Below are 26,035 nucleotides of genomic sequence, written 5' to 3'. Positions count from 1 at the left end.
AGGAGGTTTCGACGTTTAACAATTGGAAACGAGCGATGGCCAGATTGAAATCTAAGCAAAAAAATATGTAAACGGAGGGATTTGTTGCATCGTTCAATACCACTTATAAAAAGTATAAAACAATGAAAATTAAATACATTTGTGAAAATTAAAGGTATTTGTCGGAAGATTTTGTAATTTGAAGCATCATAGTATTATGTTCAATAGAAAATGATTAAAACATTTAATAATTGAGAGTTAAGCAGGTTAAATCCTTTTCTTGGGCATTCAAAGGTTAAAAATCAGTTGTTCTAATATACTTTAAAAAAATTTAAATCCTTTCTCCATATAATAAATAACCACTATATAATAATTTTTATTCATAGTAAATTTTGGGTGTTTTAATTTAAAATGCCCAAAAATACTTTTTTTTTCTATCTGGCCATAATGCAAAATGTTATAAAAAACGCTTATTTTGAGGCGCTCTCACACTGGAATAAATTGAACATCCCTTTATTCCTGCTATCAAACAAGTTAAACAACTACGTTGTCTCTTAATTTCTCCCTTCAATTTGCATAACGTAAAAATATTAATTTACAAAATCATTCCCTTCTCTTGCTTAATAAATGTATAAATATTTATATAGGCCTTAAAATGTAACTGTAATTGTTTTGACTACGCGCCATCTGGCGCACGCGAGCAAACACTCGTAATAATTGTGGCTACATTTGTAATGGCCTCCCGTGAATAAATTTGTATTTACTTTAGTCTGAATGCAATTTCCTAACATTCATGACGGGAATATTAAAATATGTACATAAATTAGAAACAAACAAACAGCTCTGCATTCCGGAATCGAAGACGTAAAAGAGAATGTGATTGTATTTAGCTTGAATAAAAATAATTAAGATGTCATAACGCGAAGATGGCTTGTTGAGTCAACGACTTCTGATTCGAAATTGTCGTTTTTTTTTTTATTCGTAAGCTGCACGCGTGTCATATGCCAGTTGGCAGTGGAAATGCTCGAACGAGTCATCGAAAATCCTAAGAGCAGAGTCTCGGAATATGTGCTGCATATGCCGACTATAAAAATTCCACTACCAACGGGTCAATGTCTAATTGGCGGGTATTATAGCAGACTGATAATGCGAGGACCAATAACCTCTCCACCCATATTCGTAATAAAATGTTATGCAATGCGATGGCTTCAAACATTTACTTTTGTGCAAAGAGTATTACAAAAACGATTATTTTACGATTTGGAATAAACAATTATAAATTATATTCAAAAGATGTTCAACAAATCTTTAAATCATACATTTTGAAACAAAAGACACATCTGTACCGACAACGATCTTATAAACGTGTACACATACTTATTCTATATATACAAATGCATATATCATGTGCAGTAATGAAATTCAGTCCGAATTGTTTATTGGCAGGGGGCATCTGCATTTGCGAGTTATTTTATGCACTTCAATGTAAGTCAAAACTGATCGAATTTTAAATAACAAATATAAATGCATACATGAATATATGTACATATGTATGTACAAGTATGTAGTGCTCGACTGGGTGCAATTCACATTTTGGCCACAATTGTTACGCAGCAAATATTTATATCCATGCGCAAGGCACGGGCGTCTGTGTGTGTGTATATACACTCATACATATGTATATCCAACTGGAAGAGTTCTTAACAAAGCTATCCGCTGTATTTATTTTCGTATGCCAGCGTCAAAGCGCTCCTCTCAAATAAATATTGTATTAAGCTTGTTGATTTTCTTTATTTATTTTTGTTAATTTAATTTTCTTATCTGAAGACAAGGAGTTTTCGAACGAATTGACGGATATCGGAAAACGTGTCTCGATTTTGCATTTATAGAAATAACTCAAGTTTGAAATAGACTGTATAAAGTCCATATATTTTATGGTAAAATGTTATAAAACGCTAAGCTTTTTAAGTAAATAGCAGTGAACCCACACTTTGTCGAACATAAACTCAAAATCGAAAATGTGCTCATATTTCAATATTGGAACTTCTATACTGATAGTCTCGATCTTATAGTGGCATCGGTAGTTCACTCACAAATTATAACCAATAGGTGACTATAATCTGAAAATAAAAATGTTTACTACATAAAGACTTAATTTTGATTGTTCGTTTGAATGGCAGCTATATCATCCGATGTCTGGCGGTTCGCATACTATAGCTATGCGTGGATCTCTTATTCTGTTGTGTTCTTTTCAGTGGGGATGGATTTTACGTGGCGTGTTCCAAACCCAGCGCACAACCCTGAGGAAGGTTGATTCGCCGGCTCATTTTAGCTAGCCTTGAAACAGATGCTTTTTGGCTATCCAGAGGATACTTTTTATAAAACCGGAAGTCTCGGCTGCTTGCGCCATAAGTAAAATAATTTCTGGCCACTCCCAAGTGAATGGCAGTCAGAGAACTTTCCTAACTTGTGTGGACCTCTACACATAGCTTCATCCTCCTATATCATATCCGTCATTTGCCGATTCTTATTCGAGCCCTTTTCAGAGCTTCAGAGACGCTCAAATATTAAATCAATCTGAAATACTTCAATTGAATCTACATAAGGAAAAATCAGAAAATGAACTTATTTAACCGCGCCGTTAAATTTAAGCTTTCCTTTAAAGACTGAACGGTACAGCAATGGAGAATTCCCATACTTATAAAGAGCTTTGTTTCCGATGCTTTTCCTTCTCTAAAAAATTGCGCACATCTTTAACTGAGCCGTTCTATAACGGTTCGAGTCGACATTGCGTCTGTATATAAAATCGATTTGAAAGTTTTTGCTGAGAACCAATATACTCTGGTGTTGTTTACAATTTTTGTTTTTTACTCTTATTTTTTTTTTATAGCAAAATAATACATTTTGCACATAATTTTGACAAAGCCTCCCAAATTGACAATTACGCAGACCCATTTGTAGTAGGAATGATTCTTAGTCAGAGTCATCAAGATTGGCTTATTGACAATATACCTTCAGCTAATTTTACTTCGATTTTGAAAAAGAGTCTCAAAATTATTTAACAAATGCGAAATATTACAAGCTTTACGTAGCCTCAATAATATTGACAGATTTTGTTACACCAACTTTGTGCATAAAGTTCGATGGGGTGTTGAATATTAAATAAAAAATTACTTTTTTCTACCTTCGTAGAAGTCACTTTCCTTAACTCAGCTACACGGACATTACTGAATTCATGATAGATTGTCGAATTAACTGAGCTCAGACTCACTACATTTCTCAGAAATCTAAACAATGCTCTCATGTTGGCGAAGATTAATTCTCCTTAAACGTTAACCCTTCTTGAGGGCCACACTTAGTGTGACAGTCTAAAAAACACAATATTACATATAGGAATATAGAGTAAAATATTTTAAGAAAAAAGTTAAATATTGTTTGAGTGTAACTCACTCGCTATCGCTACCAAAACAGAACTCCTACTACTGGAGCGTTTCCAGCCTTCTCCGTGGATGAAATGTAAAAACAAGTCTCTCCAGGAAGATGTTGTCCGTTCGATGACTTATGGTAAAAAAATCAAAAAATTACAAATTATAAAAAAAAGCTGAGTTTTACACAAAATTTAGATAATTTTGGATTTCGATTGAATTTTCGATTATTGCTCAGATCACAAAACTAGTAGGGCAATCTATGGAGTACTATATATCGAACATACAGAAAATTTCATAGGGATTGAATTCTGTAGCTTGAGTAGCCACTGCAGCAAATTCGAAAATGTTCTAGGAGGTTAATGTGTTGAAAAAGAAACTAATAAATCTGAATGAAATGAATTTTAGAAGGCTTCACTTCCAAAACTATTCGAGATACTGATTTAAGAGTTTAGTATGCTATTCCTAATGATGTTTCATATCGAAATTGGATATACATATATAATATTTTTTTTCTTTACTCCTTCCAGTTCCATATGTCGACTACAGCGCCATCTGTCGGAAAAATGTATTCTACATGAAGTTGTTCCTTAATTGTTGTTTTATGCTTTTTCACACTTATTTTAATTGTTTTTTGCACAAGACCATATTTTGCACCATTTGCAACTAGTCCAAATGTAACCACTTGCACACTAGTTCTCCTCGTAACCAAATAAAATTTAAACCGAATCTTTACAAAGCTATTTCTTGCTATGTATGTATATGTTGGTTTATTTTTCACCCGCGCATAATTCTTCAAGCAATTATATATTTCAATCAAAAGAAGTGCCGCCAATAATATAATTAGTTGCCACATACCTGCATACAAGTGTGTATTCAAGCTGGCACAAACGCGCACTAACAAAAATAAATACAATTTTCGCTTATTTCCATTTAAATTCTTCAAATGTGGACTCATTTCAATTTCGGTCATATTTTTTGAAATATCGCTGCCAATTTTTTAATTGATTTATTTGCGTTGCTTTGGCTGTGTAATGTTGTTTGTATTTGAAATAAATTCTGTGAATTCAAGAGCAAAAAGGTTTTATTGTTTATTTTTTTATTTTCAAGATTTTGTTACAAATCATTTGAAGCAGCGAGTTTTCAAAAAGTGAATGTGGCGCAGAGCTCTTGAGAGAGAAGAAATTTATAAAGAACAAAAGTCTAGACGAATTTAATTATTTAAAACAAGAAAATTTTCCACAACGCTCGCAGATAAAGCTCACTGAACTTTAACTTCAAGTATATACTATATATTTAGTCTTGCTATTTTGCGGCGCTTATTCTAATACTCAAACACATTTCTAGCATCTTAAATTTACCTGCTTACGGTACATTGATATGTCCATATGGCAGATGTGTGTGTGGCGCTCAAATGTCGACTTGTTGCCTTACGGCGTCGGCGCTTGTTGTTTATGTATGTATGTATGTATGTACTATATACTATCTGCATATGTAAATTTTATTATGATTTATGCTTGTTTACATGCTTTATCTTCCACATTGCCGAATTGCCTCCGCATATCTTAATATGCCTTCTTGTGTTTTTGTGCGTTCTTTTGCAAGCAAATACAAAAGAAGACAGCAAAACACTCTTTCTGTTTATCTCGTTTATCTTTCATGAGTATCGCACTGCCAAAGAGCAGCTCATCTTTTCGTGATTATGCTTATAAACTTTTATAAATATATAAATATGCATATTTACCTGGAAGCAAAGCTACATGATGTGGCTTTTTTTGAACCCGTACCCTAGTTTAATGAGAAAATATTAATGCCAACAATTTTGAAGGGTTTCTTTTTAAATGGTTGCAAGCGGTCTGTACTCGTTTAAATGACCCGCCAATCACATACAGAGCGCCATTTATGATTCACTCACTTCACCTTCACTTGTCTGCTTTTTATAAGGCGAAACTGTATTTGCTCAAGAGTTTAATGGATTTAGGTTAGTAAAGGTAACAACTAACTTACTGACCTTTTGTAATGCCACAACATCACTGTACGTGTCCTCGGCATCGTTCCAAAGTGAAAACATTATAAAAAGTTCTGATAATCCTCTAAACTCAGCTTTTACCATCAGATCAAATTTGACCTTATAGAGTTCAAATTTTCATCTCCATAAGTCAATTAATGTGTGTTTAGCAGCTGCTTTTGTACGACGGGAAAAGTTTGTCTGTCAAACTGAACAGAAGGTTCGCTTGAAATTTTGTGTTTAGAATAGAATCTCGGCTACAGAATCGTTGAAAATGTTCCAGAACTATTTTGTTAAATATGAGTGAAAGTAATGAAGAAATTCGGTATATTTTAAATTTTTTTTTATAAAAAAGTGAATTTCGATGTGAAACTTCGCTCTGGTCGACCTCTCGTTGAAAAATTCGAAGAAATTATGGAAAAGATTGACCAGATCCGTCCATGACATCGCTAAGGAATTTAACATTCACCATCAAACGGTTTTGAACCATTTAAAATAAGTTGGCTACAAAAGGAAGTTCCTTGGAACTTGGAAGATCAGTAAATGGTCGCAAAAACAGAATTGATGACTCGAAAGATCATGCTGAGTGTTTGGTGCGATTGGAACGATATCGAACTATATCGAACGATTGATTCCACATTTAACTGTCACCAACTGATGATATCGAACTAAGCAATCAAAAAAAATGGCCTGAACTGATCAAGAGAAAGAGCTTCGTCGTCCATCAGGACAACGTAGACCACACACATTTTTGATGACTCGGCAAATCCTGGAAAAGCTTGGCTGGGAAGTTTGTGGCATCCAACATATAGCCCAGCTTTACACCATCGGCTACCATTTCTTTCGGTCAATGCAGAACTCCTTTAATAGAGTAAAATTAGCTTCAAGAGAAGCCTGTGAAAATTGCTTGCCGCAGTTTTTCACCAAGAAACCATAAAAGTTTTAATGTCTCTTGCGGAAAAATGCCAAAAAGTGGTCGACCAAAATGGTACATATTTGATTCATTAAATTTCATTGTAAATATAAAACAAATATAAGCTGAAGTTTTATTAAAAATAAGAAAAGACTTCAATTGGATCGAAAGAACCTTATTTTGTAGAAAAATATTTTTTTTTTCGTTAGTAAGGATAAATACACAATTTATATAAACATCAGAGTATTTTGCTTAGATGTAAGTTTAAGAAAGTACCCCTTCTTGAAAGACACTGTGCCAGGTGTCGATGAAAGCTTTTACTTTTCATTCAGGAGAGACTTTTGTAAATTTAAGAGAGCTAACGAAAGTAAGCAGTTTATTCGTCGCTTTCGAAATATCTTCATCTTCCATTGTTTACGGTCCGCAGCTCAGACGTTAGCATTACCAGAAATGTAGCTGCATAAGAATCTCTTAAGAGATGAAAGATTTGCCAACCGATTAGAAAATATATGATCATTAAATAATTGCAGCCAAACTTCAAATCCATCACAAGCTTATTATTCCACTTCCCTCTTTATTTATAATCATATAATCCTTCCAAGTTCCTTCTATACTATCAGTTTTTCAGTTCCACATTGCCTTTCCTCCAAGGTAAACTTAAACATGTTTAATTTCGGGTTTGCGGTAATCAAAATGAAACTAGCTCGGTCATTATCATTTGTGTGAAAAAAAACCGAACGAGCGAAAACGCGCATCGCCTACATATTTGAGAGATCTTCCATTAATTTAAAAAGCCGGCTTATGTTTACTACTACGAAAGAATAAAGAATACAATGTATTCTTTAGCAAGTAAGGAAGCAGAAAATTCGGGCGAAAGCGAATACTTTAGAACATATGAATGGCAGTGATTATGTTTAATGTAGCTGAATTGGCGAATCGATCAAGCAACTAGCGTTTATACCCTTTTAATAACCAGACCACATGCTGGATAAGTCGATTTTTGTGGCTTGAAAAATCTAAATTATTATCAAAGGTCGTATTTCCTGCATATTTACTTGACAAATATATCTACTATAACTACGGAGGAACTGCGTTGCGAGAAAATCGCGTTCAAAGTTTTGCTAGCCGATTATACTCAATTAAAAGTTTTTAACCAGACTTCCTTGAAATCACAAATTTCAAATTCAAATTTTCGGAGTATATTCTCAAATAATCAAAAAAAAAAAAAACTTATTTTGTAGCTTCACAAGTGGATATGACTCATCAAGCACTGTATTGATAAAGTTTATAGAACAACACTTGAATACATTTATTATATACAAGTACATATGATTAGGGATTCCAACAAGAAACTCAAAATAATTTTGTGCAACTAGTAATGCTCGTGTATAAAATCAAGTTAAGCTGAAGTAAACTCACTTCGTGGTTTTAAATAAGTTACTTGTGTCGCCACGACACTATGTGCTCGCCACCCACTCACCACGCACAACGCTCTCGCTCGTGGCTGGGCGCTAGTCGGTGCAGCCCGACACCTCAGTCGGTCAATAACTTAGCGAAAAAGCTGTCGCTTAGCAGATTGCTGTGGCGCAGATGTATGTAAATAACACTTAATCACTTAATAAATTTAATAGTACAAGTGGCATCATTACCAACRGGCGCAGTAATAACAACAACAACCACAACAGTAAAACAAACAGCAAGTATGACAGGTAATGAAAGCAGCGCAGATTCGCATTTATCACACTTATATAGTATATGATGTATAATATATAATATATAAAGTATATATGCCGGCAAGCTTTTGATTGTTGTTGTTGCTTTGAACACTTCCTTCGTCTGCTTCCTACAAGTAAAATGCATAATGCATTCAAGTACTTATCTCTTATACACATCTAGATGTGTATAAGAGACAGCTTATATAGTATATGATGTATAATATATAATATATAAAGTATATATGCCGGCAAGCTTTTGATTGTTGTTGTTGCTTTGAACACTTCCTTCGTCTGCTTCCTACAAGTAAAATGCATAATGCATTCAAGTACTTATCATCACACTTTAAATTACATGTAATTCAATTTGACGAATGAAAGCAAAGTCTTGTGCACACACAAACACTCTTAAATATATACTTACTAGGGTGGGCCAAAAACATTTTTTTTTTTTTTAATTTTTTTCTAGACACCATAGAAATTTATATTTAGTTCCAAGTATACAGGAGTGCGAAGTATTAGCGCCCTAAACATTAATACACTTCCCCCAATGATCTTCCAATCTGTGGATCCCATCCCTGAAGGGAGAATCCGAAATGTCTGCAAAATACGCTTCAACAGCCGTTATGACCTCTTCATTTGATGAAACACTCTTACCACGCATACATTTTTGGAGTTCTGGAAACAAATGGAAGTCGCTGGGGACCAAATCTGGTGAATACGGTGGATTCTTCAACACAGATTTTTTCCTTCAACTGGTCTAAAAGGTTGCAAATAATATTCAGATTTGATTGTTTTACCAGTTAGCAAGTAATCCACAAACAAAACTCCTCTCACACCCCTAAAAACTGGCCGCTTTCCGCACACGAATTCATTTCTAAACCTAACAAACAGGTTCACATCACTCTTTAGTTCTCTCTTCTTGTTTTGATTCAGGATCATGGTGATAGACCCAAGTCTCATCCATAGTGATGAATCGACGCTCAAAATCCACTTTATCCTTTTAGAGCGTTTTACCAAAAATTCACTTAAAATATGGCTCACACTGCCTAATGAGATGCGTAGAGTCTCTACTAAATCTCTCAGTCAATCGACGATCTTCCAAAACCATATCCTGTATTTTGGTTATGATTTATGGTGTTGATGCGCTTTTTGGATGTCATTCACGTGGATCATCTTCAAAGCTTGTACGACCACGTTTAAACTCAGCAACCCATCTATCTACTGTTCTAATTGTAGGTTAACAATCATTATAGATTTTTAACATTCGTTCGTGAATTTCTTTTGCTGCTACACCTTCCAAAAATAAGATAACTGCACGATATTAAATTTTTTCCATTTAAAAAAAAAATACTGTGAAACGGCGACTCTAAATGCTAAATGATATACAGAGTTTCTATTCATTTCTATAAAAAAGTAAGAAAACAAGAAATAGTTTTAACCGCGGCTGCACCGAACAAGAACTTGATTTTAATCATTCTGTTTGTATGGTATTGGTCCGATCTGATCAATTTCTGCGGTGGTTATACCGTTGCTTTGGACATCACCTTAAGATGTAAAACATCAACCAGGTAATCGGAATCTCAGAAATTTCATATAAAATATAAATATGATATAAAAAAAGTTTCTTGGGTTCCATTAAGGTACCTAACAATCGATATTTTCGGTGAAAAGTCAAATATATATACTGGGGTCCACATATTCAGTACCTACATAGGAGTTTGAAAAGTTTTGATTGGATTTGGGCAATTTTTGGTCTATAGATGGCTTTAGAGGAACAATTATTTGAAAATTGTGTCCCGTTATATTAATCATTTCTTGATTTTCATACTGGACAGTGAAAAATCTTTTCACTATAAAACAAAAAAAGATAAAGGAATAAACGAATTTTTTATTGCGCACCCTAGTACATACTTAAATTATTCGTATTGTTTACTATTGGGGGCGTTCTGTTGTGTAAATATACTAGTAAGTAAATAACTACAACAATGTAATTGTATTGTAATTCAACTAAGTTATATTTGTAAGTGGCAATATTGGCACTTGAAAATGGAACTGATAAATGATCGCCCCAAAGCCTTTGATCGCCAGCGAATTAATATACTTGTAAACACTACTATGCATGTATGTATGTAATTACATATGATGAACAACTATTTGATGGTGTGTAGTAATTTGCATTAGCAAAATTTCCTGTTTATAAATTATTTGTACGATAAAGGTGAGCAAAAATTATCAGTGAGATTTAAGTGTTAATTCCACATATTTATGTAATTATTGGCGGTCATTTAAGTACTTGAAAGTAGCACATGCAATTACAAATACATACTAACAATTGTAATTGTATACATATATAGCTTAAGCAGCAATACTCGTAAAAGAAAGACTGTTGAAAATACATAGCTTTATTCACCCATTATTTGTTGTTATCGAAGAGACAGACTGCAGACTGAAATTCTTCATACTATAGTTAATAAAATACTTAATCAGTTTAGTGTAATCATTTTAAGTCTTAATCAATTTGGACTCTTTTCACTTATCAGAAATTGTTTAAAAATAGTTATGATAACTTTAGAAATATAGAGTATTAATGTAGATCAAACTGATTAATTGACAATTTTCGTTTCAGTAGACATAATAACGATGTCTAAAAATACAAACGCTGAAACTTGCTACATATTGTAATATAAGCACAACAATGATTGTTTACGATTATTCCTTCTGCGGTTTTGAAGGTTTCTTGCATTCCAACGGGTATTTTGCTAATAATATTCGATGTGGCTTATCGATGAAAATTTTGATTTCTAAGTTCTTATGAATTGCACAATGGATCTCCTAAAGTCTTAGGTCGTTAGATATCCACCCTAACGTCCAAGTTGTCCAATTGATTGAGGGAACTCATATAATAATGTGGTTAATTTACTGAGCCGTAAAGTGAAATAAGAATATTCTCAGTCAAGTTGCATATGTGTTTTAAAGTGTGAATCTTTTCCAGCAATTTGTTTAATTAATACTAGCGAACTTTGGTCCGAAAACTAGCCTACCACGTTGAGAAAATGCCGCAATATTATAAACGCATGCTAATATATCATTATTTGTGTAGAACACTCTTATACCCGTTGCTAGTTAAATTCTTGAAATTTTGGTTATACCATATATATTCTGTAATTCATAGCAAAATTAGTGACGAAACATCTCCAATTTCTTCAGCTTGGGGACGTGTCTGTGAGCCTTAGATGAGCTTGTCAAGCGTTGATAAAGAGATTGTCCGGCTGCGAGTTTTTTCTAGTTTTCTCTAGTTTTCTCTAGTAGAGATCCATTGAAGAACTTGTGTTTATCAAAGTTTATCTAGCCGCAGTGGTAGAAGTTTGCACTGGATACTGTTCAATAGTGTGAGGCTGAAGATATTAGAAATTGCTAAAAGTATATAGATGAAGTTGAAATGAAATTATCTAGACGCTTTCTTTCCCAAATTTTGCCATTATGTTGATTTAGCACAGGAGGCACATCTTCGACTATCCTGGTGAAATACCTTAGATCGTTATTAGTTTTTTTTTTATCATATTTTGTAGCAAACTCAAAACGCTTCGTCGACCAATAAGAGCTTTTTGAACTATATGAAGAATTTTTGGAAATCGTAGAGGGCCAGCGTTCACAATTGTAAAAGTAAGATCCTGCATTACCTTTGCTCCAAGGATCTGCTCTATGATTTGACCTGATATAGTGACGATATGGTTAGTGTAATATTTTATCTTTCTTAAGCTAGAAGGAAACCCTTATCAAAGCGCAGGCATTAAAGAAATAGAATATAAAATATTGAATTTATTCTTTTTCAAGTTATAAAAGTCATAACATAATATTTGAAAAATACTCTTTTGAGCCAAAACGACAGCCCCTTTGTTCAGTAATATATTGATGACTTTCTAAAGATTTTGCACGAAGATAAACCGATGTCTGTTTTTATCTTATCATCATCTTCTTTATGCTCTTAGCAGAGTATTTTTGTAATACCCAAACCAAAGTAGGATACCTTATGGTAAAGTCTAGTATATAGAAATGATCAGCGTGTGATGAGTTGTGACGATATAGCAATCCGCCTGTTTGTCTCTATAAATGTCCATTTGATTAATACATCTTCAGCAAATTTGCCACAAGATACAGTCTGCGAAGAAGTTTTTTTAGGATCGGATACCACTATATACGTACTTAGCGCAAAAAGAGTGATCCATTTCGCGGTCTCCTCTTTTTTTTTTTAAAGGAAAATCACAGAAATTTCAAAGTCAATTGAGCTTGCCTATCATCATTCGAAAGAACATTCTTTGGCACTAATTTTTTGAATATTATCTCTTTCAAATATTGGCCACGGCTACGTCTCAGACGGTCTATCCGTTGAGTCCAATTTGCGGCTTTGGTGGCCAAACAACCGGCCCAAACCCAAAATTATCTGCTCACCAAAGTGTTTTCTCTAAAAATCTATTGATTGATGCGATGTGTAGAAAGTGGCACCGTCATTTTGAAACCAAATGTTGCCGAGATCACGAGCTCCAATTTTAAGCATGAAATATTCTGTCACCATTGACGATTGAGATCTCACACGGCATCAGTTTTGAAGAAATATGGATCCATGATTTACTGGTCCACAAATCAAAACAAACCGTTGTTTTTTCTGGATGAAATGGAAGCCCTTGCATCTATTTAGGTTGTTTCTCGTCTCAAATGTGGCAATTTTGTTTGTTTATATAGCCATTCAGCCAAAAATGAGCACGGTTCGAATACGTCGAATTTTCTTGAAACTTTTGAAGAGAGACAGGTCGAGCGGTTTCAGTTCTGGCAAAAGCTGTATTTCACACGCTTCCAATTTAAGATCACGACGTAAAATGCGCCAAATCGTTCCATACGTCAGTTCGAATTTAATCAAACGTCGCCGAATCGACTCTCCACGATCTTCGTGTACACTCTGCTACTTTAGTTATATTTTCTCCTCTGCGTGCTGGACTTGATCTATTCGGTCGAATATTATTCAATAATGAATGCTTGGTCTCCCGATGGATGATGGCGCTGCGAATACTATGCTCAGTAGTCCGATTACGTTTACTATAAGTTAAGCGAAGTGCGCGAAACACATTCTTTACAGAACGTGAATTTTCGTAATAAAGTTGAAGATATATAAACTTTGTTCCGGCCTAAGTCTTACCGTGGTAAAATGCCAAACAATACTTAACACAAGTAACATGACAAGCTTGAGTCTGTCAAAGAAATGCTATTAAAAGGGCATCGCATCTCTACTCATCCGTTAGATGTTATACTATTTGAACGTTCCAATTCAAGAGATATAATATAAGATATTTCTAGCTTCGGTACAAATTAATGTTTTATCTTGTTTATGAGCATTAAATCATTAAGTTTTCCTTTGCAAATTATAAGCGATATAACATATCGGTCTTATACTATAAGATTTAATTAGCTGTTGTAAGTTATCTCTTGCTTATGGGTAAAACAAAACGATTACCTACATCCGCTAATAAATCATAAATCATGCATTTTTGTTCTTTTCAATTTACAACTTCCTTTCGAACTTTTTTGATACAGCTCTGATTCTTTTTTTTTTCTTTTTTTTTTTCTTTTTTTTTTTTTTTTTTTTTTTTTTTTTTTTTTGCCGCACCACATCGAATATTCAATATCTCACACTCTACCAAACGATATAACATATATGCCTTAAAGTCATAAATTTATAAAACATTTCACATTTTGTGCTAATTTTAAAGGCTTTTTCTTTGGAAGTCAAAAAAGTACAAAAATAAAAATATTTCTGGAATATGGCGTAACTAAAAAAGCCATACCAAAGCAACGGATGCTGCGTTTTTTAAGTCACTAATGCATAAATATTTATATTAGCAGTTATTTTTGTTTCGAACTCTTTGCTTTTTCCCACCAGCAACCACATTCAACCACAAAGGAAATATAAGAAATTTATATAAGCATTTAAATTCGAAGCAAGTTGGAGATAATATATACGAAGTAATTCATTTTCGTTTACAATTGCCAAATGTATAAGCCACAAAAAACCACGCAAATATAAATAACCGCGCAGAGTAGTAATCCCTTTTAATTTGAAAAGTAAGAAGATATTGTGGACACGCGAATTAGTGATTTTTTGCTGCTGCTAGTTCATTTATTTGCGCATTTCTTACGCATTTCTGCACCTGTGCTATGCAAAAAAGAGTCATACCAATAAAAGCCTAAAACATACCCAATCACACATTAGTATATACATATATACATATACGCAATTACGTATGCGGCTGTGTACATATCAAAGATTAATTTAACCGCTGAATGTACATTAAAAGCGCAGAAAATCCATTTGCGTGCGAAAATAAATACACAAATGGAATGAAATCAGGTGATCGACACGCAAAAATTAACCACAAAATTACCAAAAAGAAGGTGTATGGACGCAGTTTAATTGCTATATTTCTATAAATATAAATTCACGGGTGAAAAAGTCTTAAATTCGTAAATTGTTCTCACACATATTTAAAAATACACCTATGGCTGCTCAATAAGCGAGGCAAGCTGGTCAGCAACCAGTATCCAATTGCTTGAATAACAATTAAGACAAATGCCAGTACACGAACAGGTTACGTATACGCCCCGCATGCCGTCACTCTTTAATTTCATACAAGCCGCTTACAAAGAGTTCTTTTCTTTGTATTTAAAAAGCAAAGCGCACTCATTTATATATGCTTCGTTGAGCTGACCCTTGGCAGTGTAATGCAATTTGTCCTCAGGACCATGACATTTGCCCACTTGCATGCCCATTGTCTGCTTTCCAACTGAGGTATAAGTGCTTAGTGTATATATGTTCTCGCATATTTGCAGTTCTGCTGTTGGCAGCTGTGTTTGCTGACATGTTACAGGAAAAATCTCTGTCGCGCAGAGAAAATCGTTTCCAGCAACAGTGCAGCGGAAATATACATACAAGAATGAGCAGACAGATTGAGGAGTGCTCGGTACAATGCTTAGAACTTCATATGCCACACACATATGCTAAGCGTACTGCTCTTATTATATTTAGATTTATGTGTTCTTTGTGGTGTAATGTAACTGTCTACAGCAAGCAAGTAATGTTCTCTACACACAATCAGTTATCAGTCCATGTCATAATTCACTTAAGGTCCGCATAGAACTGTGCACGTTTTAACTGGGTAAATGCATGCAATGCGATTCTTCGACGTTTGAGAACTTAAAAAGAGCAAATTCTAAGTAATAGGAAAGTTGTGCGTTTGAAATTACTAAAAAATTAAATAACATCATATGATCAAATTTGACCCGGACTGGTCAAAAAAAAAAAATAACTAAGTGGAAATAGAATTGTTAAAAGACATGGACAATTTCGGTTGCACCAAAGCTATAGAAATAATAAAGTTTTCCATATAAGAACTAGTCAATGGGATCTTTGTTCGGGTATTGCAGCGCCTCCTGGTATAATAATATGTGACGCATTTCATGAATATACCATTTCAAATAAAAAATTTCATTTTAATTGATTTTCATCGGTCAGTTTGTGTGACAGCTATAATTGTACTGATATGAGCAGGATGAGCAGCTCCTAAAGGAGAAAACGATGTGTGCAAAAGTGTAGATCTACTAGTTCGCCTTTCTGGGCCTACAAGCCAGGTATGATCAGGTGACTGTATGCCTATTGTTACTTATGGAGCGGTTGCTTCGACATCGAAGGTAACGCAGTCTTCGGTAAGCCTTCTATCCAAGCTGAAAAAACTCAACTGCGTCTGCGTTTCAGGGGCAATGGCCAATACTTGCCCAACCATAGCACTTGAAGTCATGATGACGCTCACACCGCTGAATTTAGTGATCAACAAATGAAACAACTCAAAAACACTGAAAGACATACCAAACTGTCTGCAAATGGGCTGTTTGCCGAGCATCTTCAGGCAGAGATCTTTGCCATAAGACAGTGTGCAGATATCAATCTCCAACGCAACTATCGCCAACAGTGTCTCGCTATACTCAGCTATAGTCAAACAACACTAAGAAAGATCTCAGCTTATGAAGTCAAATAACTTTTAGTGGAGGAGAGAATAGGAAGGCTGAACCGCATATCAGTTTACAACTGATCTGGGTACCGGAGCTTGGTAGACGGCATTGAGATGACCGACAAACTAGACTCAACATTTTGGATATTGAATAAAATGCACATTATATTGTCAGCATCCTAAAACAAGTTCCATACCTTAACCCTATACATAGATAAAATACTTAAAGCCTCTATTGAATTCAGGAATTGTTGCTCTTAATACACTGAATCTTAATTTCAATTTTGAGAAACAAAACTGCTCTATTTCAAACAAATATTTTTCTTTGTAAAACGAAATGCTGAAAATTTTTTCATAAACTTAATAAAAATATTTTCAAAAAATATTAAAATTAATTTTCAGAATGCATAACTGTTGCCACTTTCTCTGTCATGTCAACTTGCTGTTGCATTAATGTCACTGCTGCAGCTTTTCCTCCTGGACACATTACATTTTAGCAGACGTCTAGTGCAGCATGAGTATTTTTTATTATGAAACGTCATTAGATGAACTGTAATACCGATTGTCGAGCAGTATGTATGGTCATATATCTATATATTTTTTATTCGTATGCGATATGTTTCACATACATAGATGTATAGCTGTAAAGGATAATATTGTTTTTGAAATATGCATTTAATATTTTCTCATTTTCTCAAAGAGCTTGTCTACATCTATTTCTCTAAGCAAACTTACATATATATGCATAGAAGTGGTTTTAATACCAATTTATATGCATAGTTTCAAATAGGCAGCATAAAGTGCATCTATAGGAATAGACATACTATATATTTTTATTAATGTAGTTTGCAAGGAAAACATTGAGTGCTTTTATATAACTATATATATTTTATATGTATATAAGTATATCACTAAATCTTCTAAGAGGGACATATTGTACACCGTATGACCATGCATCGTTCACTTTACAGCAGAGTTGACTTCTCAAATGATAAGCACCACTGAAGGTATTGTAATAAAGTTAACATGGATATGATCAGTAAATTGTCTCAACTCTTGACTAAAAGACAAAACCAGACTATAGCTTTTCCAGCTCACATTATGGAATAACAGGCCTCTCCTTTATTGCGGCTGGCTTTATACCCAAAATATTTGATAAGCCGTGAGATAAATTATCGAAATGCGGTGAGAAGTGTTTTCCGATAATCATATGCCTTTTTGTGCAAAATGGGTAAAGCCGGGTCAATATACCACTACCTTTCATATGTGTACTTAATGTAAAGATTTTCATACTTAATAAAATTATTTTCGATTTTCCTGTTAACTTTATACCGTATATATCGCTTTATATATTCCTTAGCAAATAGTGAGCATATTATTTTGGATATGTTCTAGTTCAGTTTCGAAATTGCTTGAGATCGGTCCATGTAGTTAGGTCCATGGATGCAGTTACTAAATGGGATGTCTGAAGGTTTTTGCTCCCAAGTGTTTAAGTCATAACCTCCCAAACGAGGGACAGTCAAGAAGGAAGTGTTGTGTTTTTACCACCTCATGTTCTCCTATGAGCTTCTGCAGATGGCGTTTGGTAGGATTCCCAGCCTTGCTGCGTAGACGCCAATGTGGACAAAGAGATCACAAGTTCTCTTGCGATCGATCTTGTGCCAAAGTCTTTTGCGACTGCGTATGTACCGATGGTGGTCCAGCGATGGTCAAGCTCTTCGTGGAAGCTTACAACTACCAGCTATCTAGTAGTAGAACACAATAGGACACGTGAGCACCGTTCTGCGCCCATTCTACCGGTAGTGGTTCTAGGGTGCCTTTTCATGCCAGCTTATCAGCTTTACAGTTTTCTGCGATTCCGCTGTGACCTGACACATCTTATCACAAAATATAATATCGATGCTATTGATAGCGAGGTTAGACACACTTTGACCAACCCCGAACGCACTGTTACTGAGTTGAAGGCTAGTATCGCCGGTGTGTTATCTGAGTGAATGGTCACATCTCTGAAGGAGGCTACACTCCCGAGCACTAAATCTACTGCTACCTTAATGGCTGCAAACTCGGTCTAGCCGACACTGCAATAGTCAGGAAGTTTGAAGCTTAAATGAAAGCCAATGACAGTATACGCCTCCATCAACCTTCCCCACAAGCTTCTACCCATCCGAAAGAAGCTCTCTGCCCCTCTCTTCCAACAGCTTGTTCCCATCCATAACCTCCTTGCCGGTATCCATGTGATCTGGTATGAAGTCAAAGTGAGTAAAAATTTCCGAACGTTCAGACACTTCTTCTTTTAGGAACCCAACATCTTTTGCAGCCATACACCTTCCGACGATGTCTACGGGCAATATGTGCAAGATTGCGTTATGTGTCATGCTTGAAGTAGGTCTTAGTGCACCACACATGCTGATGAGCGCCGCCCTATGAACGCTCTCGAGTTTCTTTGCAAGTATTGTCTTTTCTGGAGCCCCCGACCACATAAAGACGCCATAGAACATAAGGGAGCGTCCTGAACGCTTTGATTGTCGAGAGACTGGATATGTAAAGAAGATATGGTAAATGTAACGTAACAGTTCCACCTTTTCCTGAGTAGCTATATTTCTCTGACCACAATGTCACTAAGCACCTAAATTAAAATATTCTTTTCTCAAAATCGGTTTTGTCACTTTTCAAAATCCCTTGCCACCCTCAAACATCCGCTATAAGCACGTGATATCTACTCAGCTGATTTGAAAGCATTTGAAAGTCATCAATTTTTTATCGACTACACGACTCACTAACTTCCCGCAGTCCTTGAGCAGTTATTGACTTTTATCGTCTCTGTATTTACCCCACTTATGGACATATCTATGTCCAAAGCACTTGCTAAGAGCACTAAGGTCATGGCATAATAATTTCTTGATAAAAAAGCGAGAGCAAAGAGTGGAGTTTAGCTACGTAGTTGGTTTTTCTAAGAACAAAAAAGCAACAACAAACAGTAAGTGACATACTTCTGCTCTATATACATTTACACATACATGTATATATGTGTGCGCGTACTTGTGAGGTACGAAGGCGCTGCGTAAAAGAACACTCAGTTTAACGCAACACTTGACACTTTTACGGCGACACCCACTCATCAACTCCTCACAAGCTTCTGCTGCGACGCAGCAAAGAATAAAGTTGACACTTTCGGTTTTTGTTTTTGTTTTTGCATTACCTGTTTTTGTCTTTCTACCATGACACTTATTAGTCGCTCCTTGTCTTTTTACCACCTTCCTTTGTGAACACATTGAAGAAATAATAGTTTAGATGAAGGTTGCGAGCTGGCTGGTGACAGTGGAAGGAGTTGAATGGTGACTGGTAATTCGTGGTTGCTGGGTGTGGGGGTGGTGGTGGTGGTGGTGCTGCTGTCATATTAGCACTTTGCAAATTATGTCAAATGGCTGTCATCGAGCGAACTCAAAACAATAGTTACACATATGTACGCCCATACTAACGCACATAGTCCAACGTGCTAACTGCTCGCTAGTTGCTAAGCAAATAGGCGCGCTTAGTGTTGGCGCCACAGCGGCCTCAGAGTAATCACACGAGTGCTAAGTTTAAATGCAGAAAAAAGTGTTGAGCGCGGGCGCGTGCCTAAACATAAATCAGATTTTTTTATACGCATATGAAAATTGTTTTTAGACACTCGGTGTTGTGACAGACAACGTCACGCTGTCACGCAAAACGGCGTGTAGCGAAAGTGCACGCTACTTTTATTCTTTTTTCAGTTGGACACGCTTGGGCTTTCTATAAAAAAATTATGACATGAAATACATATACACCTAGATACTCCTATACTATACGTGTATGAACGTATAATATCAGCACAAAATTTGCGCTTCACCACATCAAGGCAATCAGTGGGAAGATGGAGGATGATAATGATGATATTTATCGCTAATGAATAGCTCGAGATATTTCTGTTTAAAAAGTAATACATTTTTCTATTCTGAGAAAAACGTTGCTTTTGTTCTGCCCTGTACTCGGGCTGTCAAAGTTGCATTTTCTTTTCTCAAACCGTTGCCTCCTAGCCAGAGAAGAGTGCAACTATGTGCAGCCTTCTCAAAACGTAAGAATGACAATTGCTCAGCTGATATTTAATCAACGCTTTTGACAGATAGCATTTTGATCAAGTTTTTAATTGAGTTTATCCACTGATCATATTGAATTGATCATTTTTGTTCAACTCGATAATGGAAGTTGCTTATCAGGTCGTTGGCATTTTTGTACCCTGAACAGTATTTACTAAACTTGCCACGTAGTTTGTAATATCCTGATGAAAATGTCGGACATCCTATAAAGTATATAGTAGCGAGTGATTCAAGTAGAGGTACTTTCCTCAACAGCCCCTTGTTGACAGATTATATGTGAGCCATGTCAAACTATAATCAATTTTTATTCAGTATTGTTTGGCATATGTTCATGGAAAGACCTGCGCCTGTACAACGTTTACAAATCATTTAACTTTGTTACGAAGAGTCGATTCTGCGACGTTCTCTTCAACTCTGACTGACATATGGAACGACTTTTCGCATTTCACATAGAGATCTTAAATTGAAAGCGTACAAAATACAGTTTGTGCAAGAAATTAAATTTCTCGCCCTTCCCAATCGACAACGTTTCGTTCTTTTTTTCCAAAAAGATCAGATCAGTTCATCCGGTGGAATCATCGGTTCACTTTTCTTCAAAAATGATACCTGTGATAAAGTAACGACAATGGCGCGTCACCATAACTGAATTTTTGATACCTGAAATTGAAGCTCATGATCTCGGTGACATTTGGTTTCAACAAGATGGCGCTACTTCGCACACATCGCATCAAACAGTGGATTTATTAAGGAGAACACTGCGGTGAGCAAATAATTTCACGTTTTCTGCCGGTCGATATGCCATTAAGCTCGTGCGATATCACACCGTTAGACTTTTTTCTCTGGGGATATGTAAGCTCAAAATCAATCAATCCCGCTTCGTTTCAGATTTTGGAGCAGAACCTCGTCCATGTCATTCGCCAGTTACCAGTCGACTGAGTCAACGAAAATTGGTCCCAACGAATGGATCATCTGAGACGTAGCCCCGACCTACATTTGAAAGAGATAATCTTAAAAATACTCGTATATGCCAAAAATTTTGTTTCGAATGATAATAAACATAAACCCATTATGTTTTAAGTTTTCTATAAAACCGAAGGGAACCTCGAATTGAATCACCCTTTCGCTGCCATATGCTGAACGATCCGAATTAAGTGCATCTAAGGAACTTTTTTGTTATAATGAAGGACTGTTTGTTGCTCTTTTTCCATATAAGAAATTTATAAATTTCACAAGTTGTAAATTTTTGTAAATTACAGTTGGCCAATATTTTTATTCAGAAAACTAAACGATATAAGATGAATCATATATTTTATTTCTTTCCCTCGGTTATTATATTACAACACTTTCTGCAATCCTTAAAATATTCGAATAGTTATTTTCTCGTATACCCTTCAGCTTCAACAGCGGTGTAGCTTTTATTAGCACGTACCTTCATGGGTTCCTTCAGTGTTAAAAACATTATATCATTATGGTATTAAGCAACCCTTAGTGTCTTGACGGTTCACCATTTGTTGACATGTTGAAGTGGGCTTGTCATTAGTGTCTTTCTGTTATCGTGAAAAAATTGTCGCTGTCAACAGCTAAATATTTTGATGTACTCAATAAAAATTACTAATCTTTTTATGCTTTATCGTCTTGCCAAAGTATAATGAGCAGTTACCAATACATCAAAATTTTTTATTTGAATGCATATTGGTTGTCTTACTTCGTGCATAACCAACGTATGTGTACGTAAGTACCACCAAATGTACATATTTATATAGTTGAGTGAAAGAGGTTGGTTTCACATTACTTCGCAATAACTTGGTACCAAATCGGTTGCTATCTAAGACCGCAGACAGCACGTTTTACTAATACATGCATTATGGTATGGTAATTATGGTAAAATGCACCAATTTATGTAGTTATGTCTGAAATTTTTTTTACATACTCATACATATATTTTGTTTGAATGTACATAATTATTGCAAACTATTATCTGTGTAATCCTACTATATATCTACATACGTATACTGAAATATATTTTCATATCTCTTAGAACAAAGTCACATGCGCTATGGAATTTATGTTATGTAGCACTTAAGAAAATATATAGCACTTATAAGTATTTACATATACACCCAAATATTCACATATTTATGTATATGTATTAATACATATTACATAGCTGTGATTTAAAAATTCCAGCTCGCATTCAATAAAAAGCTCTGGGTATTTCTGTCTAATTATAGACCACACATACATACATACAAACACATAATTTGTTGTAGCAGTTAGCTTACCTCTTGATAACAATAATAAGCCACAATAGTTGTGTGTATGTAACGGTAAACGTAACGAAAACTATAACTGATTTTGTTTTGATAAGATTGTGCGTCTGTGTGCATGTACATATGTATGTGCGCTTGTTTATAAATATTCTTCCGAAAACAACACGAGTATATTTACACAATAAAAAACTTATGAATGAAAAAATATTTTTTATTGCTCTGCGAAATGTAGAAATACGTTTTTATTATTCTATTAAACACTTGCTTGTTTTTTAGTCAGTAAATAAATATAATTGTATATTGGGGTGGTTCATAAAAAAGTTATATATTGCTTTGAAAATTCGCAATATTTTTGGGAAATATTTAATTATGACTGAAAATAAAATTAAATACGGTTTCTCCGTGTCCTCAATGAAAAGCACACAACAGCCTCGGATGAAAGACCCCCCCTTTTGATTGAATTGAAAAGAAAAGTCCTTTTTCGATGAACGAAGACCAAACTCTACAGTACCCTCGTCATTGATGTCCAACTATATAGCGTAGTATAGACAATGACATCATCTGATGAGTCAGCCTTAGGAGTGTTCGGGAGAATGGTTTTGCATAACATGTACGGTACGTATAGTCTTTTGCGAATTGATAACGACGATTACCGCAGTTGGTGGAACGATGAGCCATACGAAATATTTCAGCGAATTAAGAGACAGCGGTTACGACGAAAAACATATAGGATGACAACACTTCCGCTCTGAAATTATTCGACGCAGTGCCCGCCGGGAAAAGCAGAGCAAGAGGAAGACCTCCCCTACGTAGGAGAGACGAGGTGCAGAAGGACCTGGCTACACTTTTAATCTACAATTGGCGCCAAACAGCAAAAGGAAAAATGACTGGTGCGCTGTTGTAATCTCGGCTATATAATATTGTTCGGAGATGATTTCATATGATGTGCTTTGATCATACCAAAGCAGTACTAAAATATAACTAAACTAATTGCTATAAGACTCAGAGAAGCTAGGTAATTACCTTATATTAAAGAGTCCAAACAGGAGCACTCTGAGATTGTTTTTTCTTTCAACTGCATCCTTAAAAACTTGGGCCACTGCCTCACAGAGTCTATTCCTGAGTAGCCGTAGACGTATTATTCCAACCTGCAGCATCTTTCGGGAAGTTTTCCATTCAGCCCGACAGCAGGGCAGCAATGCTAGCGTTGAGCTCGTTCACTGCGCGCTCAGAATTAGTCAAAGAGTGTGTGCCTTCGCCATGAAAAGCTTTAAGCTACTTTATTAACAGACTCGTTTGAATGTTTAGTCATAGCGGACTCCTCGGAAACTCTAAAGTCGATGAGCTTACATCTTATTACGTACCAGCTAGGTCTCAGTTGTGATCTTGCGTTCTAGGCTATGAAACTCGCTGAAACTTAGCAAACGTTAGTCAACCCCCAATTCCTGCCTGACTGCGATCCTGCCTTGTCCTATTTCATTCTAGCTCAGCAGGTCTTGGTCAACCACCAGTTCCACTGCGACTGTGAGGTGCTTCTGACCTACAGTAAGACGTAAGAGATCCACTGAACTACCTGTTCTTAGCAGGGTTCAAACTGCTACAATCGTAGGAGCTCTACTCCTGCGGTAAGACTAAAAAATTATTAGACATCACATTTCAAAATTGAATTGAAGGAAGGTAAAGTGTAAACATTTGTTCGCTTTCACCTTCCTCATTTATTAATAGATTTTGCAAAAATGAGCTTTAAACAACTTAGAGAGCAGGCGAACTAAGAGAGAGAGAGAATTCAAATAATAGAATCAAAGCAATTTGTCGATTTTCGTAGGCTTTTATGATCAAAATATAGAATTTTGAAACGGAACACCGTGCTAAGCTGGCCAAACGAGACTCTTCTTGGAATTTGTAACGGATCGACCTTTTAACCTAGTCTAACCGAACTTCAAATCTGGATGCACTTATTTTAGGCGAAATTGAATTTGGTATTTGAAACGCTGAATTTTGTATTCCCTGTAAATTAAAATAATAGAGACAGTTCCATTGGAAATAGTCTTATAAGTTGGACATGTTAATTCATTTTCAAGGGCAAAAATTTTGAAATTTTCTTTAAAGCAAAACAATTAACGTCACTATTTATGAATGGTCGATTATTTGTGCTTTTTATTTGAACAATCAAAACGTGATTATGCTTTCGGCCCGCCCAAATCGCATCAATCAAATAAATATTTCATTGTTTATTTTACTGCGAATTAATTAGGGGATTTTCTTTGTCAAAATGTCAATGTCCATTTTCACAGATTTTCTTGGCATTATTGAGTTCAATGGGGAATTTAAAGAGCTTCAGACTGTTACGTGCCAATATGAAGGCAGGTTAGGTCCATTTTACGTATTATTTTGTCATGCTTTAGTTATCATTTGCTTTCTCAGATAATTTCACTTTAATTTAGGAGCGCTTAAGGTGGCTGACATTCTTACTGAATCATGCTCGTATACAATATTTACATATTACTTACGAGAGTGTGCCTCTTGATTTTTAGTTAAGAAATCTTAACGCTACGAGGTTTTCATAAATATCTATTTCTTTTACTTTGAGCAGACGAATTAAAAATAGTGTTAGCATGTAGCTTCACCAGATTTTCTATTAATTCTATTAAAGCGTTTATCTCCATGGCCTCATAATCGTGCACAGATTTTGAAGATTTTTATCAGAATAAAGATATCAAAGTTCAGATAAATTTTTTTCTTACTTTTTCGTTAGAAAGTGTATAATTTTTATTTGCGTACCAAGTTTATCTAATCATGCCTAGTTAAAATTTTTAAATTTATGTCTGATTCGTTGATAGTATAAAATAATTTTTTTGTATACAGACGTTCGCAATAGTATGTATAGCGGCTCTTTGAGTTTGCTGAATAGCCGGAAGACACACGGGGCAAAATAAGGCGAATAGGGCGGCGCAATACTAGACGAAATTTTAAAATTTGGCGAAAACTCACGAAGAATCAATACAGTATGAGACAGTACATTATCGTTTTGCAAAATCCAAGAGTTGTCGGTCCATAGTTCCGGCCAATAATACTCAAAAAGTATTCCTTCTTGACAGTTTAGCCGGTTGGAAAAAATTCGGAGTGCATCACAATTCGAAAATTTAAGAAAACTGTCAACATAAGTTTTTTTTTCGGTTAGGCTCACGGTATTCGGTCGATATTCGTCGGTTTCCGGGTCGTAGGCATAGATTCAAGACTCGCCAGTAGTCGGAAAGCATAGTTTCACAAACGTTAACGCGCCGCTGTTTTTCGAAAAAATTTAGTGATTTTGGAACTAAACGAGCTTTCACTTTTCTTAGGCTAAAATGATCTTTCAAAGTGGTTTTCACCGATTCTTCCGATATTTCAACGATGCAGGTAAGATCTCTAACTGTTAATCGTCGCTTCCCAAGCATCAAGCATTTAATGGCGTGTTGATTATTGTAAAAACAAAGTAGTGTAAAATGCTATATACAGTCCTTTATTATCAATCCAAATACAGATTCTTGTAGTTGGATCTCTGCGATCGACAAAG

At 35.3% G+C, this 26,035-nt stretch overlaps 1 long non-coding RNA gene across 1 annotated transcript in view; it reads left to right on the top strand.

Moving 5' to 3' along the window:
• LOC108969320 overlaps positions 1-26,035 on the top strand; it is a 58,448-nt gene that overhangs the window by 30,953 nt on the left and 1,460 nt on the right. The window lies entirely within an intron of this gene.

This window comes from Bactrocera latifrons, unplaced genomic scaffold (genome assembly GCF_001853355.1).
Source record: "Bactrocera latifrons isolate USDA-ARS-PBARC rearing strain unplaced genomic scaffold, ASM185335v1 scaffold_249, whole genome shotgun sequence".
Classification (NCBI taxonomy): domain Eukaryota; kingdom Metazoa; phylum Arthropoda; class Insecta; order Diptera; family Tephritidae; genus Bactrocera; species Bactrocera latifrons.
Note: the sequence above shows the minus strand (reverse complement) of the source record. Positions and strands in the feature narration are given on the sequence as shown.